The sequence below is a fragment of the Zootermopsis nevadensis genome, unplaced genomic scaffold (assembly GCF_977971745.1).
Source record: "Zootermopsis nevadensis isolate Lab colony 2312 unplaced genomic scaffold, Znev_1.0 Znev_ptg000007l, whole genome shotgun sequence".
Classification (NCBI taxonomy): domain Eukaryota; kingdom Metazoa; phylum Arthropoda; class Insecta; order Blattodea; family Termopsidae; genus Zootermopsis; species Zootermopsis nevadensis.
Window position 1 is genome coordinate 7,571,782 of NW_028259139.1, and position 24,234 is coordinate 7,596,015.

Here is a 24,234-nt window from a genome sequence, read left to right on the forward strand (position 1 = left end):
GCTTTTGAAAAAAGAATTAGACGTAGAATTTCTTCTCGATGTATATAAATTAGAAAAAAATATAGGCATTCCTTATTTTAATACACTATTTAACACTTTAAAGTTCTATAAACGAGATACATTGCATAAATGACGCCTTTTAACTTGTGTATCTGCTCAGATATCACCGAAGCACTGCCCCATCTCTGTTTTTTGTCTAAGCCACTGAAAAACTGTAACTACAGACAATTTTAATCGATAAATCTAAATGGAAGCAACCACTACATTGTAAGATTTGAGGTTTTCACAGCGGTGAGTAAGAAGATTTCCGTCTTCTGGGTTGTTGCGCTGTGTAGTCTGGTCGATGTTAACCAAAGTTTCAGAGGTCTGATGACGGAGGCAGTATGACCTCTGAAACGTTGGTTAACATCGACCAGACTACACAGCGCGACAACCCAGAAGACGGAAATCTTCAACCACTACATTACCTAGTTGTACATGGTAGGATAATATTAAAATGAATCTGAAAATAAATTTCGTACGAGGATATACACTTGATTAATCAGGCTCAGAATGGTATACAGTCGCTAATTCTCTTCAATATGGTAATAAAGTTTAAAGTTCAAGAAAAGACTATGATAGTTGGGATATTCACAGCGGTAAAAAATATATATATATTGTAGTATCTTTGGTCGTGATGACACAAAATATTTTTGGCAGTCGCAGACGTTTCGAAGGAACGCACCCCTTCAATCTCCGGCTTTGAAAACGATAACTACCTACAATATTACACGGTGTCACAACCAGATTACCATAATCCAATTACACTTTACGTTCCAACCCTAACGCAAAGACCAAATTTCACAATCATACACAAATACAACCACTGGTAATTATTTGTTTATTCCTTAAGACATAGTATTTCGTAAAGTGGGTTGAAACATAACAGTTATCTCAACTGAACATTGCGTAACAGCCAACATCTACACCAAACAATAATTCTAGAGAGATTAAGCATCGCGTGGTGGCTATGCATCTCCTATTTCGAGTACTACGGCATTCCACACATATTTCGACTATGAAGTGAAAGGTGGGGAAATTTATAAAGCTTTCCTTCTAGGTTCGCTAATGAAACCACGTTTTATGGATGTGACACATTTTCAGCATATTCTTATGAAGAATTTGAAGCAGCCAACCACAGGTGTAGGTTGTATAAACGTACAAAGTAAAATTATTTACAGTTCTACATAATGCCTCTGTGCCTTTGGGACAATTTTACTTAAGTGTGCTAAGATAGTTTCAATCTTTCATAACCAAGATGGTTTTCTGCTACAGTCGTAATCAAATAGCTGATAAATGGTAGATCTAGGATTATATTAAAGAAGGTACAGTAAAATTCAAGGGTCCTGAGCATTTCCAGGGTAGTCTTTTGGGTTATGACACTATGGAATTGTAGATGGATATAAATTTTGAGAGAAGCCTCCGTCCAGATTCACGATACGGCAGCCTTATCACCGATAACATATCTTTCCTAATATCCACCGAAAATAAGACTGGATTGGATCCGAAGGCGGAACGGATGTGAAAAGAAAAATTCTACCATTGTCAAGAATCGAAATTCGGCCGCAGCCATTCACTTGTCCCGGATTATACTAATTACTAAAGTATATTTTAATTAATATAAACGAATACTGCTTAAGATACTAATTGTGCTGAAGAATGATTCGTATTTCTCGTTAAATTTTAACGGGTGCGTTACTACGTTAAATTAAACAACGGATATAAAAAAGTCTGTCTTCATCTTGTCGAAACTAATTAGAAAGATAATGAGTTCTGCCAAGTTACATTGTAGGAACAGGACATTTCTTGTACAGTGCATTCCACTGTTACTAAATTACAGGACAAAAGTTTAAGCAACTATTTGCAGTGCTGCAGTAGAAACCATCTTGTGTATGATACTGTCCCTTAGATAAACCCCTAGGGCTTGTAGCGGTGATGTGTTTCCCCAAAGTACCAGTAGTAGGAGCTGGAGACAGTGTTGGAACACTTTTCACATTAACGTTTTCATTTCCAGACTGAGGAGAAAGTTTCTTGAACTCCTGAAATTAGACGCTTTTATTGTAAATTATTCGTTGAATTAATGACAGCCTAGACTCACAGCTATCAGAATGAAACCATATTTTAATTAAATTCTCTAATACGAGTGATATTTCAAGAATTATCCCGGATTTACAATCGCGTCTTTTACATAACGTCAAAATACATAACCAGTTGTGGGTTCTCGTGTATGAAGCCACATAGTCTTGAAGGCATAATTACAAATCTATAAGCTCAGTAGCATTATGACGATCTTCAGGATCTAACAATGAAGTCTTGAGATACTTTGCCACAAAAAGCTGATAAAAACTTGGAAGTTTACAGAATCCAGGAATCGACAGCTAAATACAAAATGTACAGTTACTGACTGTTAAAAGGAGGTGGTATAAATAGGGCCCACTGGACTTTAAGGGATTAATATGGTATTCCGCGCTCAGTTTCAGTACAATAGAAACGATTAAATTTTACGAACGTAAAATAACACAGATTACTTGAGTCTGCCTTATAAATTTCTCCATTACGTCTCTTGAAAACATTTCACAATCAAAAAATATTATCTGGTGATATTTGTCATAAATTTTTATGACATAATTTTGTGTAATTTTCTGGTTACGAGACGGGAGCAGAAACTTAATTCTAGACCAATATATCTGCTTTCAAGGGAGTTACTGCCTTTTTTTATTTCCGCCATAATATCCTCTAACAAGTTAACATCACCAGCTTAACCGTACAGTATAAGCAATTCTGTCCCTCGTGGATAATATGAGGGACATTCCCCCCGTCCTCACATGACTAATGTATTTGATTCCCTTTTACTGCGGTTTTTTTAAAGGAGGAGGGGAAAACCTCTGGAGACAATTTGAGAGGGCAGTTCCTGGTGGCTTATTTCAACTTTCAACATTTTGTGTTCTACTCAGATAATGCCGAGTTCTTGGAGAGTCAATAAAATGGAGATTGAAGTCACTACCCATGGGAAAGTAAAACTGTTTTGTAGTCTACAAACTATATAAACTTAAAATCGAATAATATAATACGCTTATTGAACTTGGCGAGTTTGGGTTCAATATCTGACCACCATACCGAAAGACTGTCAATAGTAAGAATTCCGAGTTCTTTTCGTAAGTCTGAAGGAAAATACCGATATTAGTTGCTAACATTTTGGTTTATGAGTTTAAAAGTTTCAATGATTGCTCATAAAAATAAAATAAATTAAACAAAACTAAACCAAAGGTACGCGACAAATATAAAGAAGATTTTAACTAAAAAGCCTGAATAGATTAATTTAAAATTATTGGTAAGGAAATAGGATTTCAGAATGTGCACTTTATTCATCTGCCTCAGGGTAAGAGCCGATGGCTTGCTTTTGTAATGAACCTTCTGGTTGTATGAAAGGCTGGGAATTAACGTAACAGCTGAACGACTGTCGTCTTATCAAGATCGATTCTGGACGATGGAGCTGGAAGTTTGAAGGACGTCATCAGAGAAAAGGGAAGATCCTGTTCCAATCTGCTGGTTCTGTGTTGAGATTTCAGGTTCTCAGAACGGTGGGTATAAAGATTGGGTTGTAGTGCAACTTAGTCTGATAAAACTTTACAAACATCTTCAGGGTTATCGCCGTAATGACGGAGGGTTCAAGAACCTCCGAAATGTCAGTAATCTTCTACCAGACTACAGGGCGCAACAACCCAGAAGACAACCATCTGGTTTTGTGATGTTTGTTTCGTAATCGGCTGCCACTGCCTTCTAAAATGCGTATTACTCACACACGAACAGGAACTGGTATTTACTACATATTAATATAAAACGTATTACTTGAAAAGTGTTTCGTGGTTAAGCAATCACTGTATTCCAGTATAATCGACAGGGGATGTTCGCGTACGATCCCACCGGGGCATGAACTCCTCCCATCTTGAATATAAGCGCCCTAAAGACACCCGTTATTTATTTATAACCCTCCTACAGAATAGAGTATCCTAAATTTCGGTTTGTGTTGCAGCTGCATAAACATACTTAAAGGTTCAGGTTTGGGGCCCAAAGTTGGAGACATTTCTGCAGATATAAGCAGATTGCTATTTTATTTAGTAAGTAAGCCTACTTTGAAGTTTGAAAGCAGAGGAGACAAACCCGTAGATGCAGTAAAGAGATTTCGCAGACTCACAGCCTTCAGCTACACTTAACTATAACAAAAATGGGGTTTTTATGTAGGCGAAGTTTTACGAAAACACTCCTCTCTCATTCATTTAAACGCAAAAGAAGAGAAAAACAGACGACACGAAACTTTTAGTATTCTGATTATGTTACTTTGTGTGCGTATTTTAAACATGTTCTGGCACGATTTTCGAGGTCCCAGGTCTGTATTTACCTTACAACAACAACAACAACAACAACCGAGAGTCATGGTCATAACTTACATTTGGAAGTATGATTTCCGTCCACAAGCTACATCCCCTTTAAGCTTTCATTTTACAAACTGATTTTCTGCAAATAATGCAGGTCAAACCAATAAGCCAGCTCCCTACATTCCAGTGCCAACAGGCATACAGCCCTACTACAAAACCGCACATGGACATATTCCTTCTTGTACATCAAAAATATATATTTCTTCTTAGTAACGCCATCTGGACTTGTGGGTAGATAGAAACGCTTCGGAAGAGCGTACTGTCTCCATTTTCAGGGCTGAAGTATCCACCTACAAATGCACACGACGTTACAGCCGTAGGGACCTGAAATCTCAACACAATCAAATGTCTAGACGCAAACATAGCTCTACATGATACGGAACATGTTTTCCATCTATATTATACTCTGACTCTTAGCTACATCCATCAGGCCAGAAAACCATTTCGATTTGCTCCGACAGACTCCAGCATCGACAAACATCTTTCATCTCCACTCTGAAAACTGGTGATAATGGAGAAATTGCCTCGACGAGCCATAGATAGACTCTTAGAGCTACCACAAACATAGGATGAGAGAACGACAAGTATAAGGGCCTTCATAGCAACCACCAGAATCATTTTATATGGAAAGAGACTGGTAGGGTGGATGGGAACTACAATCACGAATTTCCTCATTGCAATCCGGTGTAGTGTAAAAATATATTAAACAGCGGAGTCACTTAATTTATAGGGAAATACCGCGAAGTTCTCGCTTGAGCTTCAAAAACTTAAAGGCATATATTACTCAAAACCTTCGATTCAACTTCTTATGATCTTAAGGTGATGTTGACCTATTCATGACCTCAAACTGAAAAGATTATAGTCATTCAGGTTCCTACAGATCGGCAGAAAAATTGTTCTTGAGATTTTATATCGAGTTCGGTGTCGGAGTCGGTACAATTTTACTGACTCCACCTAAAATTGCTTCCGACTACACAGCCCTACGTTAAACCCAAAATTTTACTACAGGATAGTTCTGACTACATTGTCTCACTTACAGTGAAATTAAAGGTTTTTATGTTATCGAAAACACTATCCATCCTGAAGGCAGAATGAAAGACACAATGAGTAAAGAACGGAAGGCTTGAATCCTGGCCATTTAATGAAATATCGAACAATGTGGTTCGGCTGTTATCTGCTACAAACGATCGCTAACCGCCCCACGACACAGCTCGTTAATAACGGGAGCTTAAAAAAATTCGAACATCATTTTACCACAAAACCTAAAACTGTGCCCAAGAGAATATGATGTACAGTCAACTCTAAACACGTTGTGAGCCTTGTTATCAAAACCAGCAATCGACCTGTGTCAGATTTCGGGTCAAAGCGCGAGTTATTATCTGCACAAATTCCAACGGTCAAAAAACTACCGCGAAACAATTTTTCAGGATGGTAGTTCCTATTGGATCTAGATCTCGCGTCTCTGTAGGTGCCCACGGTTTAATTTACCAGCATGTCTTTAGGGTTTGTGACATATTTTAACCATATCCAGCAACGTCACAAGTTGTCCGGAAGATGGCTGTATTCTGGAATGTTGTGTCATATAAAATGTCAGAAACTGGCCGACGTTTCAGAGGTACTTACAGCCTTCATTGTCATCTCCCCTATAATGAAGTCAGTAATCGTCTGTCAATTTCTCGCCGTGAGAAAATTAAGCACTGTTCCTGAATGTTACCATAAATAAATAAAATATTTGCGATAAATAAATCATGTTCGTTGTTAAAGGTGTTGTATAAAACCGTGTAATTAATTAATGTTATTTATAATGTTCTTTAGTTACAAATCTGTTCGTTTCGGGATACTGCCGGGTATGAAACTATTCTCCATACGTACGGGAGACGTGAGATGGTTACCTGCTTCCCCTCCACTTCACAGCGATGCGTTCAAGAAGGCATCTTCCCACTTGAAAATATCTGAGGGAGATCATGCAAATCGGAATCTGAGCGTCTAACACGGTACACTGCTTTCTAAACAGCAATGAAGAAAGGCTTACAGCCACTGGGTTATGCACTTCTGTTACAGTCAGTACCAACGAGTTCCTTCCTCCGTATCTGCAATTCCTCCAGAAGTTTGTACTAAAACCTGTCTCTTGCGACAGCTTCCTCCCTGTTGCCAGTCAACCGAATTACTTTCGTCGTCAGCAGTGCGGTTGAAGGCGAGAAAGCGGTTACGGAAGAGGTTGAACACTCAGAAATCCTCTCACCCTTTTGTCGATCTCAATTACCCTCTGTCACATCGGGAAATAAAAAGAGTGAAATTCTATAAGTGTGTACTACGCAAATAGTCTAAAGAGAGCGTCATATGGTTTGAGGATATTATGGCATGTAAAGATCAACTGGGATTCTAGAAACATAGCCCGAGAAATTTAGAACGACCCTTCAAATCAGCGACAGAATTTTCACAGTTTGGAAATAGTTAGTAACACATATATACAGTCGTGGTTTGTCCTATGATTCTGTGTCAGTACCTGAATAAACCCACTTATTCCAACGCCAAACGTTGCTTAGCTTATACAGAAATTTTATTTTTCGTGGAACTCCGAAGCATGTTTCTCTATTCATGAAAACATGGCACTGGCTTCTATCGTGAGCCACTTGAATCCAGTCCACTTCAACATATCACACTTCTTGAAGGTACATTTTACTGTCACTAAGCTTAGGCAGTACGAGAGATCTCGGACCTTCAAAAATTTCTGTAAAAATTGTGTATGCCTTTAAATTTGCCCATGTACGTTGAACTCTATGGCCCACCTATTCCATACCCTTGACGTGATTACCCCACTTGTAGCATTAAGTAAAGTAAGAAACCATGTTTTGCACCAATAACTACTGTCAACTGAAGTCACAAGTTTAGTATTTTCCTTAAAAAATACCATAACTTCGTTTTGAAAAACATACACAGCTATATAATACGCAGATAAAAAGAAGTTTGTGTTCCAAAGAATGTTAACATATTCTCCATAGTTTCGTTACTGCCTGTCAAATGTTTGTTTTCCTCCTTCAATTTATTCGACTCTGAATGAGGTGTGTAAATATGCAAATTCTAGTCACACACGCTCTGTTTAGAAAACTGTAGTTGTTAACAAATAAAAGACAACCAATATGAGACATTCCAATCTTCATTACATTATTCAAATACATAGATAATATTCAAGAGCTTGCGACAATAATTATTAAAGAATATCACATATATTTTAAAGGTTCCAATATTTTGAAAGTGGATAATGCACCAAATATTAATAACCACAAATGAAATTAAAATATAAGATAGTTATAACCTGTTATTCGGGTCACATTAGAAGATAATTCGCTTCGTATCAGTAGCCTAACATTCAACTTCTCATACTTTGGTATTCACAGGTAAAGAAGTCCTATCGTCCTATCTCAGCGGAGCCCTGCCCCATACTCGAAGTGACATACCCTAATCGCCACTGATTACCACATCACAGATTCTGTCTGGCAGTTCCCTTAAGGATTGTGGCAGAGGAGAAACATACCATTTATCCCTGACACAGCTCTAGAAATAAAAACTTAAATCAATAAAATATTTCCGCCAACATCGATTCACAAACAACTTAAATATTTCGATTAAATTTACTTTATAAATGGAATATTTTTAGTAAAATACGTAATGAGAGCCACATTTCGAATCCTGTGACCCCAGGAAAATCGGATATAGTTGTAAAGTGGCTAAAAAAATTATTTATTTTTTAAAGTAAGCATACATTTATATCAGAAAATTATTTTTTTAGACTGTCATAGGATTCAGAATTAAACCTTCGGTTCAGCCACATTTTCTGCACCTAGAAACATCAAATTTATTCGGGTCGTTCACGAATCCAGTCCTCCATAGACAAACAATCGAAATGAAACAGGGTAGCCTCTTGAAGCAGCAACATGGCTGACTTAGGTTTATTCGAAAAGCAAATTACCTAAACAATTCCTCTCGCTTCAATATTGATTTTCAAACACCTAGGGCGCCCTGTAGCTCTCAGGAGGAGCTACAAGAACGAATATCTAGGACAAGTTACTGCTAGAATCTCATTCCCCATACCTCGATCTTAATGCAACTCTGTAGAAAGCAATTTGAAGTACAAGGAATTTGGCGAAACTTTGTATAATGTTGTGAGTATGTATTGTTGGTTTACAGAAAATTCTCACACTTGTAGATGCGCAAAGTCAATTTACGGTCATTGCAATTTCTCGGTGGTTGTTTCAAACGGTCCTTGGTTCCATACATAAAAGCATTTCGTTGTTCTGACAATTCTAACACGCAATATTCGGGAAAGTACTTTCCGAATCGTTTTCCGCCTACAGCAGCAGAATTCTCATTTCATCTGATGGAAAATCCTGCTCCAGAAATGGCCTATGTCACAGGCGCAAAACCAATTCGGATCCTTTATTTACAGAAGCAGTTTATGATAATGTGAGAAAGTTTGTCACATTTAAATATGATGATCGAGGTTGTTGTTGGTCCACATTATTTTTATAATGACCTAAGATAATATTGTTGCCTTCAATATCTTTGTGACTTTTGCTATTACCTTGCTTGTTCTCCTGACATTAAGTCTTGTATGTAATGCGGCGTCAAACTACTGAAATATCAGTATACTAAAAATAGTACATATCTACAATACTGTTATTTGCTTATCGGTATTACTCTAAGAATAATACGAAAGACATGATTGTATGTACGTATGTAAAAATCGGTCTCTGAATTTAAGATAAAATTAATCATTTTCGTGTTCATCGAGAAGAATATTTGGCCCCTACATAAAAGGAAGTAAATCAAGTCAGATGAAAATTGTATAATGAGAAATGTCATAATATGTACACATGAAGTCAAGAAATAGCTATCCTATTAAACGGATTTGTAATATACCACCCGTGGAAGAGCTTGATTTATCTGCCTTGGTTTCTGGACTACCATATTGTATTGACGTGTTTTATGAACAATGTAATGAAAATTTCATCTCCAAAAATGCAGTGAAATATCTTGTCAACTGGCAACTATATATCCCACCTACTTCAACAGTTAGTAAGTCTTAATTTTGAATATATTGGTTTCTTAAGATTTTCACAATAAATAGCGATTATTTTCTTAAAACAATATTAACCAGTTGACCTTCGTAATGGTGAAGTACTGTGTTTTCTTTCCAGTACACAACAAAAAATTAAATATTACCTAAACAATGTTTGCTTGCATAGGTTAAAGGCACCGCTGTAAGAGATGAATTCAACCATTTATCTCTATTATAAATTTAAATAATACTTTGAAATGGAAGTACCCATACCTGCGAACTGTACGTGTGTGGAAATATATAATGCAGTCTGAAAAATTTAACATGCAAATTAAGTGAGAAAGCACAACAGAAATGGGGAATTGAAGATGGGAGCATTAGATAACACATTCACGTTCTGAAAGCAAAAATATTCGGAACGAAATCTAAAATCGAATCTATATTAAGAAAAGGAAAAGAACGTTGAAGCATTGTCCTCCAGATCAGCATAGAATCACTACCGTACAAGAAAAGTGTGCAGATGGATGGTTTACTTAATATATGGCTAACAAAAAGAGATGAAACAAATAAAGGATCCAGAATAAAAATCACTTCTTTAATATCACAGACCAATGGAATTTTACATAGGATATAACGCTTCTTAGAAAGTCCCTTCTACGCTGCATTGCGCAGAAGCATAGATCCTTTATACATGTAAACGTATCACATAATATTTAAATAAAAATAACGCGCCAGAGGAATGCTACTAAAAATCATTTCCGAAATGCCATCGAATTTGTAAGTTATTGAAAGTGATTAAATGTTAGGATGCTGTTATCATTATCATACGCCGTCAAGAAAAGTGACCCGTTTATGACCCACTTCGATGTCAGTGTCCACATTGTTCTTGAGTCCTTCAAGTTTTCGTCTTTCTGTCACACAGCTGTAATTCAGAATTTATTTTGCAAGCCTTTAAATCTTTCAATAACTTTTGTTTACTCAGATTTCCCACCTACTATTCAATGTTTACTTCTAACTTATCTTTAATCTTCTGCGTGACGTTCATAGAAAATTAGTATTTTTGAAAGTATTAATCTACTATATTACTTTGTCTCAGTGTCATAAATGTGGGTTGGAATAACTGACGCTTAGCAAAGTGTTAGTTTGAAATGATTATCGCACAGTGTCCGAATAATTCATTATGACCTAGTAGTTACTTTGATATATAAAACATGCTGTCAGTAACAATTAATAGCTACATAATAATCTTTAAACTATTTAATTACTGTATGGAGTTTGTCTGTTCGGCGGTCGATTGTAACAGATTCTACACCGCAAAAGACCAAAAGTAATTGTCAGTCAATTTGCTACATTGGCATATGCTTAGCCCATTACTTTTAGAATCTTGACCAATACGAATATTTTAATTAGGGCCTAAGTCACGTACTGGTACATTATTATTCACACGGAACCCTACACAGTTAATGTGATCTGACTCTGTGTCAATGAAGGTCATTGTCATAGTTCTTTTGTCACACGTCTCAAGGAAATCCCTACAGACTATTAACACAGTTCTTTCACAGAAAGTTTTATAGGGCTACTTATTCTCCTGCGTTTGCTTGGACTTGGCGCAAAACCGAGTTGGATAAAAATTGTCTCTTCAGCAAGACTGAAAGAACGAGAATAGGAACGTGAGAGACAGAGAAACGAAATGGGAAAGAAAAGGAACACGAGGTCCGACAAGCAAAAAGTGACCACTGACACGACCCAACAGTGAATCCAATCTGCTTCCAACTGTCATTCCTTGTCATCCGCGGGGCTGAAAGTTCGTTCTATTTTGTTAAACCGCGGGGTTCAAACGTATTACCCTATTTGCAATAACAGTAGCCAACGAAATGGGTTCTCATGCTGTTAGGGCCGAGGCTCAGAAAGACAGATAAAAACTTTATATTCCACATTCTTAAGAGATGGAAGAACCTTACGACCTTCCACAAAACCGCAGCGCAAATGACAAAAGAACTGTAAATTAATAAACGAGATATTTTACATCTGTTCTCAATTACCCACTTCATCACTTATCTCCACACACTGATGCAATTACATTTCTGAACCGAGAAGATCTATGTCTTTGTAACATTTTAGACTTGTATTCTGAGCGTAAATGTTTCGAATCTCGACATGGATTGAATTCCATTCTGATTCTTACTTTTATCATCTTTTCATTGCATTCTACCTTCTATAAATATGATGTTGAAAACGTCGTCCCAATTGTAATCGTGTATGTCCAACCTGTTTCAACAACGTACGATTATCGATATACACATCGATTATTTCCTAAAACAGCGTTAACCAGTTGATCCCTGTAATGGTGAAGTGCGGTGTTTACTTTGCGGTACGGACTGAATTCCTAAATATTATTTACATGGACTTCGACTTCAAAGAAGTAATGTAAGTTACAAAGAATTCAGCGCATGGGGAAATCTGGACTTTGTTTCACCGTTCATAGATCAGTATCAGCTTTTAGCAACATTTTCGTGTATGAGAACAGTATCAATAGGAGAATGGTGATAAACTGTAAATTGTTAGCAGAAACCATGATTCAATTTCAGTTTTTATATGGAAATATGTAAAAATGGTAGTTTCTTATCAGTGGATATGAACAAGAAACTCTATTCCTAGTCGGCCAGAAAATGTTCTTGACCTAAGTACAATGCTATGACGGCGTATAAACGGAGTGAAACTTAAGTAATATTTAGGGACGTGCTAAAACTGATGCAAAATTAAATGACTTGTAATGTAGTGAGAAAGAACACTTGCATGGCGAGTCCTACGTCAAGGGACGATCAAGAAGGCCTCCAAATATGCAAGATAACAGCGAATAACAATAACAAATAAATGTCAATGTGTAGTCCAGTAGTTTAGTTACCCGAAGATTAACTGCAAACCTATGACCGAAACATCTAGAATATTACCAAAGGTTAAAAAACAGACTTGGACGGATTTATTCAAACGATGTAGATACAAACTTGTTATAAATACATACAAAAATACAGTCGGAAAAACTGAGGAGAAGAGACCACTTGGTAAGTGTTATGGATCATTACGTTCCTCTCGCACTTTCTCTTTCATTGATTATAGAGTGACGTACGAGACTCTATAGATTACGTAACGATATGTTATACTCCAGCATAAAATATCCATAAAAGACAAAGGAACAATTTGTTAGCAAAGCGAATATTAAAAATTTTATTATATCAGTAGCAAAAATAAGGTATCGAGAATTTACATTGCATAATTACTCAATTCATGACTAAACCTCTTCTAACCTTCTCGCTAAATGGTCGGCTACGTAGATTTAAGGGGTAATTTGAAGGGTGAATGGAGCAAGAGTGTGAAATTCAATCCATTACAAAGGGACAAAGACAGGCGAGAACGAGTGAGGTCGATATAACATAACGCAGGCAAATAAATGTAATCATGTAAATGCTTTAGTAGTCAAATAGGGCGGAGGGAGAACGCACGCTTTAACCGGTACAAAGTGCCCCTTCGTTTATAAATCATTTGGGGGGGGGGGGGGGGCTGAAATTAACGACAGGCGAAAGAGAGAATATACAGGAGGATTTTCGGCACGCCGAAGCCAATCCAAACTGTGCCCTTCCTTCACATACAAGCATCTGATTTACTCTGCGATTCTTAGTCATCAAAATGGGTACCAACTTCTGAAGCACTAAATCGAGTTCCTACATGATTAAATTAAATTGTTTATTCAGCCTGAAACGATATTGTATAAACTTCTATTCTAGCTTCAGGATATTTATTCGCTAGCTGAGGGAAATTTTAGCTCTTTAAAGACTCTTTTCCACGGGGTTATTGTTATTAATTTTATTAGAAATGTCCTGTCACAAGAAACCGACAGAGACTGTACAAAACTTAATATGACACGGCTAATTTTATGCTATCTTGACTGGGACTGTCTGCTACTGGGAACAGTAACGAATGTGGGAATGACAGTTGAAATTAGTATGGAAATTTGAGGAGGAAGAGGACGAGGAGAATATTTTAACGCGATTTCACTTCAATTTAAACAGACATGTCGAGTCTTGAAATACACCAGAACTTGTAGCACTGAACATGACAGAAACTAAATTAAATTTTATGCTCGTTAATATTACAGACTGTAACGCGAAACCTAAAAAAGTTTATATATGTGTATGTATATATATATATTTATAATTAATTCGATTAATTATGACGAACGTGATTCTGTGAGATAGACGAACAAATTCAGTTGTTTTGTTTTTAACATAATAAAACTCTTATCCAGACAGCAAAATATGTATTTGTTTTGATGTGATATCGATTGAATTGCAATGTGTTCGGTAAGGCCGGCACTCATCGATATTTTCCCCATGTACCTCTCTCTTCCGGCACATCCCATCACTAACCAGACAGTGAGTCTCTTGCAATTGTCATTTGCACATGTCGAGCCCTTACAAAAATGTCATCTCTTTTGTGTGGCAATAGAATCAGTCCCGCATGACATGCAGTGTGGTGATTACCAAGTACTGGTTCCCCAGTCTCTAGCCCTGAAGTCATCACCAACCCCACAGCACCGCGGGAACCAATCTGCCACCCTCGGAGAGACCCAGAACAGCAAGCAACTGTGAACATCGTATGCAGCCCTACGTCAGTGTGTCACGTTAGGAGGTCCCTCCCTCATTTCATAAATGGGAAGGCAAAGCGCCAGGGGCCCTATTCCACCCAACACCTTATTTCAGAAAAGGAAACAATTCAAGAAAATTGAGTGTTTGTGTAAACATGACAGCTTACCTTCCAACATTGAAATTCTAAAAATGATCTTATTTCTTTCTTTTCGGATAAGTGGGAATTTATTCGTGCGTCTAGGGCTTCGTTTTCTGTCGGGAGATGATTGGATTTCGACGTCTAGCAAGACTGCCAACGTACAGGGGCCACTGAGGTGTGAAATGCAACGATTGTGCTCACCGTAAAACATTCTAAGCTCAGGCACGAACTCGGAGTTCTACAACTTTACAGCGGTCAAAAATTCTAGTGCAGCATTAGGACTCGACATCAGTTCCAATATCGGCCAGATAACTATCCTCACTAATGTTCCTTCAATTCGTACTAGTTTATTTGACTACTCTTTACCATCTGCATGGATTATATATTTATGTATTTAAAAAACCGACGCATATTCCGCCAGACCCCGCCGTAGACACCACCATTGTCGTCACAAAGAGAGCTTAATTTCGATATTTTCGGCATCGCGTACAGTCGAGCTTGACGGGCAATGGCTATTACATTAGTATAGATGGAAGACAAATTGAGAATGATGTATTGGACATATAATTACCCTGGACAGCCTGTGAAACCACAGAGAAACTAAAATAATATAAACTTACAATGACATATGAGAGAATATAATTACATTTCTCAACGCATTAAATAAATTGCAAACATTTTACTTAGAAGCTAAATGCATTCAACAAGACGTTCTATATAGTTCATTATCAGATGAGGTCGTGGTTATGTCTGAATCAATTCACTGTTGCAAGTGCTGCAGAAGTTAAGGATCTCAGTTGCAATACGCTGATTGGCTGAGGCAGTAGAGCTTATCATGTCCTGCCACCAGTGTCTTATCTGACAGCTCCCATTCCAAATTCTTAGCAACTTCTTTGTAACATGTTCGTGCCAATTTCTCCATCACTAATGTAGCTTCTACAGATTACAACCTTCTGGAACTCGCTGGAAACACAAACTGCTTCCCTCACCATTTCTTTCCCTCATTTTCTTCCGTCTTCTAGTTCTAACGCCTTCTTTCATGTCTAATCCATTAGGTTTCAAGAACACTTCTTCAGTCATGACTCTTTCATATTACTTTCTACTTTGTCCGATAGAGCACATTCAGAGATGAGTTTCGTGTTATCTGAAAGTCACTAATGTATCTGAAAGCTGTAGGAAATCTGAGATGCTGACAGCGATGAGGATATAGTTTTTGGTGCTATAGGTTGTAAAGCGATGTGGACTGTTTCTGAGGGAAATTCTGCTTCCATCTTCAGGGCTGGTATTTAAATTCTAAAGATGTAAATAGTCTAATGATTCTTTTGATCATATTTACACAATTCTTAGCAGTTACCAAACACTTTCCTGTAGTTTTAAAACTGAAAGACGGCACAAAATTGATCCCTGCACCCTACCACCAAAATGAATATCAGATAGTCTGTACTTTTCAGTACTAAGAATAAATCCTCTGGGAACTCCTTTCTTTCGTGTTGAGGATCTCCTCGGTCAGTATGTGTCTAGCGTCCTGAGGTTGGGAATCTCTAAGAATCGCACGAGAACCTAGAGGAATGTAAAAGGATGCTTTTGGGGAATTTAATAGCAGTAAATATAAAAAATTTCCTACACATACAACGAGGTCAGGTGGACCGTTCTGGCTTACAACACCGAGCAGTACGACGTCCTTCTAAACACACACAGTACGGCGATCGAAACATAATAAACACTTCAGAAATCATGAGACATCGCAAACAATCACATGCCCAGCGTGATGTATGGACCAGGGGAAGTACATGTTATAACCATAAGCTGCGGGTGTTTCAAGATGCCTGCCAGGATCTGATTGCACGAGATTGGCATTCTACCAATACCACAAAACCGTAGTCAGACGTACGTGACTGGAATAAGTGAAGGCATACACCATCTGCACCAATCACAGCAGAGCAAGGTGCAACTTGATGGAGCACGGCTACTTCAAAAATGTTTTCTCCAAAAAATTATTCTGAAGAAGATTTCTGTCTTCTGGGTTATTGCGCTGTGTATTATGGTCGATGTTAACCAACGTTTCAGAGGTCATACTGCCTCCGTCATCATCGCCCTGATGATGGAGGCAGTATGACCTCTGAAACGTTGGTAAACATCGACCAGACTACACAGCGCAACAACCCAGAAGATAGAACTATTCATCGCCCTGATGACGGAGGCAGTATGACCTCTGAAACGTTGGTAAACATCGACAGAAATCTTCATACTCACCGCTGTGAAAACCTCAAATTTATATTCTGAAGAAATTTCAGAATTTCTCAGAAACTTTAAAATAAGCAACAGTATATCTGAACGCGCTTAAAAATGAATTACTTAAACAATTTGCACACTGCAAGTACACCGTATGCTTCAAACTCATTACTGCCACTAGAAGCTGAATCCCATCTAAGTAAAATTTAAGAATTCATTCCGTACCGCAAAGTAAACACAATTCTTCGCCATTAAAGCTCAACTGGTTCATGCTATTTAAAAAAATAATACCTGTTCACAGTGAGAATCATTCAGTACCAATAAAAACAAAATGTACGGTTACTGATTGTTAAAAAAGTGGTACATATAGTTACCATTGGGATTTAAATTGTAGAATAAAACATTTCATAATAAGTTAGTCATATTTTTTTTAAATAAATAAAATTTTAACATGCTTGGAATTTTGCATGATAATACGCGCATTTTGCTTTAAAAGGTACAATATTTTTATTTCCTACTCATTTATTCAGATTGATATGTATGTCCGTTACTCGTATTATTTTCAAGTGCGCTACAGAAATTATTAAGCAGAGCGGCGTACGATTTCGTCATTGGTAAAACCAATATCACTCTGGATAATTGCAGAATGAAGCCAACGAATACAAAACAATCTGTTTTTATGCAGAAAGTTCCGTGGTGCATAAAACAAAGCCAGCCATGCGAATAAACTATTCCCATGTTGGACGATCATGAAAGCATTTGCATTACTTATATCGCTCAGAGATCTTGTGAACCGTGAGCTATTCTAAACAATCTTTAACTTTCCGGTACAGGATTTGATTTTCATATCAAGTGCAAAGAAGTGTGAGCATATTAATGATACTAGTGGTTTAGAAGGTTATTAAATTCCTTTGAAAATGTCTGTGTATTAACTTTTCTTACAGTCGCGTAAGTTCTTGATAAATTTATTTTATTTAACTTTTTTGTATTTAGGAGTTTCTTCTTGTGCTGTATCATTAACTGGCTACCCTGCAGCTGAAGCAGCAAACTAAAAATAAATTAATGAATTTAATTATTCACTAGTGCTTTGTAATTGGCCTTTGGACTGTTAAGTTAGCAAGTAAGTCTATAAAGATTTAAAAGGAAAATCCCATGTAGCCTTTAAGGGCATTATCGCAACACGGGAGAGTTTTCAGTTATATTTTCGTCTGTTTTAATTTAATGTATTCATTTATTATTGTTTGTCTTTCTTGGGCAAACTCTTCAATAGATAAATTAAAATTAATTACTATGATTGTTATTACGTCTTATACTTAAAACTCAAATATGAGAATAACCAGAACTACAATTTGACTTCTTCTGTATGGGTGCAAAACTTGGTCTCTCATTCTACGAGAATGACCAAAATTGAGGGTGTTTAGGAACAAAATCCTGAGGAAAAGTTTGGATTTGAGAACGGAAATTAAGAAAACAATATGACGAAAAGCTTCATAACATGTAGTATTAATAAAATATGATATTTTTTACTTGCCTATCATGCAGATTACAGAAGACAATAAAACTCTCTTTTATGTTTCTTTAAAATTTACAATCATTCAGCTTTGGATTATAATGTTTCTTCCCGGTGCATTTATTTTGATTTCAAAGTTCATTTATTAAGCCAGATATAAAAAGTAACACAGGAATTGATATGTATATTTCCGGTTGATAAATTTCTCGCAAAATTTCAGGTCGTAGAATTATTTCCATACGGCGGAGAATATAAAGATATGTGAGTGCTGGGAAGCTGAGTATGTCGTCTGGTATAGGTTTACCGACGTTTCAGAGGCAGTAAGATTGTCTGAAACGTCGGCAAACTTCTATTAGATATAGTACGCGATGCAACATCTCAGAATAGTTTCGGTACGCCGGAAGGGAAATTATTACCTTACGACTATGTCTAAAGTTTCAAGATAGTCCACTGTGAACAAATAAAACCTCGCACAAAGCTATATACGTCGATGTCATTATGGAGTACCCCATCCAGTCGCTCAAATGCAAACGGATCGTAGTCAAACAAACCCAATCAGAGTCAATCGATGTGGGTTTCGATCACGATCATGATGGTAAGGTATGAACGGAACTGTGAGTTTGTACTCCATCTGTTTCGTTAATTTAAAAGTTGCCTGAGGCCATGAGAGGCGACGTTCGTACTGTTTGCCCCTGCTGGATATACTACACATCGATCGCCTTTTCGGTTATACAGGTTGCATCAAGAATTCAAATATGCACATCATTGAATGTGTAATGTCTGTTCCATCAACATAACATGACGGGCGAGATCACTTGCTAACATAATAAAAACCAACCACTCTTTGTTCTCTGTGAGACAAAATGCCTCTGCTATAGATTATACTGTATTTTATACATACTGATGTCAAATTACTTTTGTCTTTCGGCAATTTTGAATTATTCATTAATAAAATATGTCCACTTGGTGCGTTAGAAGTATAGCAACCTGTTAAAAAATTTAAATTTTTAGCTTGTAAAGAGCGTATTTGGAACAATACTTCATGATTTCCATATAAACTGTAGCTTGCGATTATTCCGAGATGCGATTACAAAAGAAACATTCACTTTACAGAAGTGCATGTAAACGAATTTATTTACATTCGAAATGAAGTTTAGGTATTCCTGTCTCCTACATAAATGACAATATAATTTTGGTTTTATCTTTATATCTAAATGAGCAAATATTCGACATCTCAAGATTATTCTAATTGCAAAATACGAATGGATCTATAACATATTAAAATCGTAAGTACATTTTTCGCATTGTAAAGTTCAAGCACAAATTTTTCTATATGAATTTTTTTTTGGTTTCATTCGTCAGAAATAGTTTAATCTACGTAAACATTTATAAAATTTATAAAAACTAAATTCATATTCAGGTGAAGTGTAGCTTACCATGACTGCCAACAAGAGATTATTTTCGTATTTCCTTAATAGCCAGAAACCTCAATAGCCAATAAGATGGGTCAAAGTATTTATTGAGAAATACCAGCGAAAAGAAAATCTCGTCTTGTATTGAAACGGAAGGTTCGATATGCTTCCCAAAAATGTCCATTAGTGACCCCTGCCTTGACACAAATAAAACTAGAAAATATAATATTTCTGTCCCGTATGGGGATCTGCAAGCGAATTGTAGTTCAAATTGTAAAATTTCGTTACAGATGTGATTACAAGTACGTATTGTGTTCCCTTTCTTGCATTTAATCAAGAAGTTGAATACGAGACAATGAACAGTGCGGAGGAGAGTAAAATTAAACCTTCGTCCATTGTTACCGAAATGAGTGGAAAGATTCTTATCACAGGCTATCTTGTTCTTAACGATTGACTGTCTTCTTCCATATTAACCTCCCCTCCCCTCACAATTGGACGTCCACAGTTGCACTGATTATCCCAGTCAAACCAAGACTTGATTATTGGATTCTTTAGAGCTAGGCGTAACAAACGACGGACGCATTTTCAAACTTCACTCCCAATCACCTACTAAACGAACCGAAGTAATTCACTACGGACTGGAAATTGGGTCCAGATGTCGGATAGAAGGAGATAATTGGCTTGGTACAGATCTAGATGAAGGAGAAATACACTGTTAAGCGTATGTATGTGAACTAATTAAAATGGCGCAGATAAATTCATAAACTCTCAAAAGGACTGAATATGAAGTAACTACTGTGGACATTATTTCAAACTGACCAAAAGTTTATTTCTTCATATGTTATTTAACTACGTAGTTTCATATTTAGGCATTACTTAACCTCGAAAGTAATGACAGTGTCAATTTTTGAAACTATAATTAAATATACGATGTGAAATCATGCCGTTTTCAAACTCTACGGAATTTTCTGGGAATAACTGAGTAAAACCACAAAGTCGTTGAATAGATTTTTCATCAACCATAATCGAACAGGGTACCTTTACAAGAATGAACTAACAGACATATACCGACGTAACCTGATCGTCAGATCTACGTTTGTAATAACGTGCTATGTATCACGCGACGATGAGAAAGTAATTTGAATTTCAAATCTTACGTAGGAGTCAAATGAGAAACACATTATCTGTGTTATTATTTATCAAAATCATGTCTTCTTAAACTTGATGTAAATCAATTTTTCTATGTTTAATTTATTAGGGATTTAAGAGGTCGTATCGACGCTGAGCGATTCTATATAAATACTAGTTTCAAGGTTATGTAATTCTCTGTATGTCATGTCGCCATCTGTCGCTATTACGGCACAAGTCAAGGACGAGACGGGAAGGGTTTTCTTAGGCATTCTCCGAGTTATTACAATACAAAGATGCTTCGTCATTCCGCTGTCAGAAGAACACTTGGCTTCAGACAGGAACTGCAGAAAGTGGAGCTGTCATGGCGTATCCTAACCCCTACATTCTACCCAGTTACGTTGTCTTAAGCTGCTTTATCCCTACTGTGCTAATACAGCACGATTGCCTACACCATTCTGCTCATTATTGAGCGGTAAAAGTACGCCATCTCGACCCCAAGCTCATCCAACAGATGTCCTCATTAGGGATATAATTTGAGAATTAGTAGATCTGAAATTGCATCTTACAGCACTTTACTGGTGAATTCAGACTATGAGTAATAACAAAACGTTTCCACATATCTACATATTACATTCAATTATGTTTTAGTTTAAATAAAACAAAGCACTATTGACGTAAGTATACACTGCATAAAAGTACCAGTAATTTGTGACTAACTTATGGATCCATGGAATGTAATAATGAAGTATGTATATTATATGCAGACAATAAAACGTAAATATATATTTAAACTTATTTGTGAACATTAGAATTTCGTTAACAGAGAAAAAGAAGTATGTAATTAAACATTTTTAATGCTACTTTAAATTGTTTAAAAAGTTTGATGGCTGTATATTATACACTCTTCTGAAAAAATGAGAGGTTGGCAACTCTGATTCTTATTCCAAGTATTGACACTATGTACATCAGACTTCTTTTATGTCTGAAGTATTTCTATTCCTTGTGTAATCCAGTCATTCTTTATTTTACTTATATTATTTTTATTATATTCCAGATATTTAGAAAAGTATACAAAATGAGTTAAACTTATTGTTGGAATCATTGTCTTTCAATGTTACACTCTTTATAAAAAGCTGAAAATACGTAATTGTTTCAGAGTTTACTTTACTTTTCCTCTGCTTCAAAAATATTAAGTTAGTAGCTGCAGCAATATTTTTAATCATAAGGTACTGGGCATTATGGCCTGATTATTGATTTATTATGGGAGAAGTATAAGATAAGTTGCATGAAGCCCAATGACATATTACATAAATATACCACGAATAATTTCCATTAACAAAAATAGGTTATTTTTCACTTTCAGTGGTAAATTTGTTTGTCCCTGAACCTTACACCCTTAACCAAACCAATAACAATACAATTCTGCAAAAGACATTCAATCTTATAGGCTATTACAGCGTAAGTACATGGCTCCGAAGCTGGAATAAAAATAGTTTTAAGCAGTGGCTAACCATTTCAGACACTGTGTTATAGTAAACTAAAATAGAGTTATGAAGTATATCGACTTACCTATCATGCTGTCTTGGACGAATGCACTATAGCAGGTTATGTCAATCACTAAAAAATATAATTTTTACTATCACTCACTACTTTCCTGAAAAACGCTAGAATCTTTTAAACAAAAGTTTTAAAAACAGAAACGTTATCCATTATTGCACAACACGTACTACTGGCCACCTGCCACGAAAAAATCCCTGCGGGGTAAAGGCAGTTCTGCTGCCGTGCTGGACTAGAGAGCTGCTATTGGTGGGAAGCGTAACACGCCAGTTTTTTTTACACTACTACACACAGACAAAAAACATCAAGCAGTTAAGAGTAGCTTTTAGCCCACGTGCACTGTGTTCTGTGGTTGTTGTGATAATATTCTAGATTCAATCACTGTGCCGCTGTGAGGTAATCTTAGAGCTATGCCCATTAGAACACATTAAATCCTGTAGTCTGTTTCTCGTTTAGTGGTTGTGGAATTAATTCTTTAAGGATGGCTAGTAGCAACTCGACTTCGGGCTTTCGCGCCATAGAAGAAGAAGAAGTAGCAACTCGTCACTCACCGCGAAATCTTGCACGTGTGTGCATATCTAACGCTACCTATCGGTAACATAACGCACCACAATACCTAAACGAGTAACGCGCGTCACAATGGAGTGTCATAAAAACAGGAAAATACCGATATACTAACGCAACATTTACCGCACTGAATACAGAAATATTCAGATCTACGCTGTTGTTATGCCCCTGGAAAACGCCGCGTTACTCCTTTTTCAGACACAGAAAAAGTATATGGAGAATGGGGAAAATTAGATAATTAGAATAATGTTGCGTACTAATCATATATTATTAATGTGATCAAATAAAGAAGAATTGTGGGGCACAAAAAAAAACATATTAGGAGACCACATGCATAGAATGTGAAATTTTATTAGAAAATTATGAAGAGAAAAAAATACTCATCTATGTATAATATTAAAACTAATCTTACAAAAATGTAACTGTCGGGACCAAATTCAGGGTGTGGCGAGATAAATCCGAACTGTAGGATATGAACAATTTTATGAGGTTATGCACAAATATTTTGATCAGTCATAAAAACAGCAGTTGATAACTTTTGAGAATTTTTATGGCTACATTTGAAAACCACTTTTCTTAACACATACAACTGGAGAGTAGCCTTATGTTATTTCCCTGTGTATTATTTAAAGATCACACTACGTCAGATTATTTACAGTCGAATAAATAATATATTGAAAGTATCTGGAAGGAGGTGGTAGTAGTCTTTTTCGGGGAGCTAACCCGGAATTTTCTTGAAAGGACTCAGAAAAATTTCCATGTTAACTACATACAAATCTATGAAGGATTTAAGGGTCTCAAGGCGTTTAATACGAAGATGGCTGTATTATGGCTTGTAATGTCATGTATTCTGGTAGAAATTTATCAACGTTTAAGAAGTTCTTTCTTCTTCCATTATCAGGGCGATACATTACAAGATTACATGGTTACACAGTTCAGAAGACAACCCAGAATAAAGAATTTCTTTCTCTATACTTGTAAACAGTTTCTGATGTATTTTTTCTGCTCCTTTCATTAATACTATGAACGAGTCTTTTTCAACTAAAGAATTGTAAGTTATTTTATCGAATGGTAGAATAGTCGTAAAAAAATAAAATGTTAGGAACGTGGAAAAAAAAGTAGATTCAGAATATCAGCTCGATATTTGTTTGGAAAACTTAGAAAAATAAATATTCAGTGATAATAGAATATTTTCGTGTAGAGAATCAAACCCAGGACCTGTGAAACACGAACTGAGAGCAGTAATAACTCAACAGCGACATTTCGATGGTGTATACAATTCAGTCACGTATAACATGAGACAGGGCATAAAGCCAAAGAAACAAATGGATTGCTTTTGTATATGGAAAGATCTTGCGTCTGAAGACATTGACGGAGTGTTCTTGGTTTTAGTAACCCGCAGCAGAATGACCTGTATCCGCCAGAGTGACCACTTGCCCCTATATCACCAATTTATTTACTTACTGCTGCCTTACGTATTGACAGTGTTAAGGTATGTGACCCCCAAAA

The 24,234-nt window shown here is 36.5% G+C and overlaps 1 long non-coding RNA gene across 1 annotated transcript in view; it reads right to left on the bottom strand.

Moving 5' to 3' along the window:
• LOC147874597 (uncharacterized) overlaps positions 1 to 22,667 on the bottom strand; it is a 137,084-nt gene extending 114,417 nt beyond the window's left edge. The window contains exon 1 of the long non-coding RNA XR_015533922.1: positions 22,171 to 22,667. This is a non-coding gene — a long non-coding RNA (uncharacterized LOC147874597). The remainder of the gene's footprint in view (positions 1 to 22,170) is intronic.
• Positions 22,668 to 24,234: the final 1,567 nt, after the last annotated feature.